Genomic DNA, 552 nt, shown 5'->3' on the forward strand with positions numbered 1-552 from the left:
TCGGGTTGTACTTTTTGTCGAACTCTTTCTTAATGTAGGCGGCTATATCCTGCGAACAGACAGGAAGGGAAAGGGTTTGAACTAGCGGCTAGAAGTCTAGTAAAAATCCCACCATTGCCAAAAATTTGCACTCGTCCTTCGATTGCAAATATTTCAACGGATTACTTTTTGGTGTTTTCGTGCTGATCCAGCACCTAAATGTGAAGTATTGTGTCTCTTATCACCCATCTAATGAGAGGCTTACTATGGGATGGGCATGCTACGACGCAGACCACATACATTTATGGTGGATTTTACCAACCTTCTTTCCAGCCTGAAACAGCCTGTTAAGCCAATAGAAATTAAATGGAACTTAATTGGCTGTTAGCTTAAAAGGAGTTCTAATGACTGAATAAATATTGGTGAAATCCAACATTAATGTAGCAGTTGTTTTATTGCTACAAAATAAAAAGGCGGTGAAAACCTTTTTTTTTCCTGGGTCCTCTTACCTTTTCTATATTGTATTTCTCTAGGGCCTGGGTCGCACAATCCACTGCATCCTGTTGCATCTCT

The 552-nt window shown here is 40.0% G+C and overlaps 1 long non-coding RNA gene across 1 annotated transcript; it reads right to left on the minus strand.

Annotated features, from left to right (window-relative positions):
• LOC113473551 lies at nt 1-552 on the minus strand. The gene is made up of 2 exons (XR_003395492.1): nt 489-552; nt 1-49 (listed from the first exon to the last, which is right to left on the minus strand). It is a non-coding gene; the product is annotated as an uncharacterized LOC113473551 (long non-coding RNA).

This window comes from Diaphorina citri, unplaced genomic scaffold, assembly GCF_000475195.1.
Source record: "Diaphorina citri unplaced genomic scaffold, Diaci psyllid genome assembly version 1.1 scaffold41281, whole genome shotgun sequence".
Lineage (NCBI taxonomy): Eukaryota > Metazoa > Arthropoda > Insecta > Hemiptera > Psyllidae > Diaphorina > Diaphorina citri.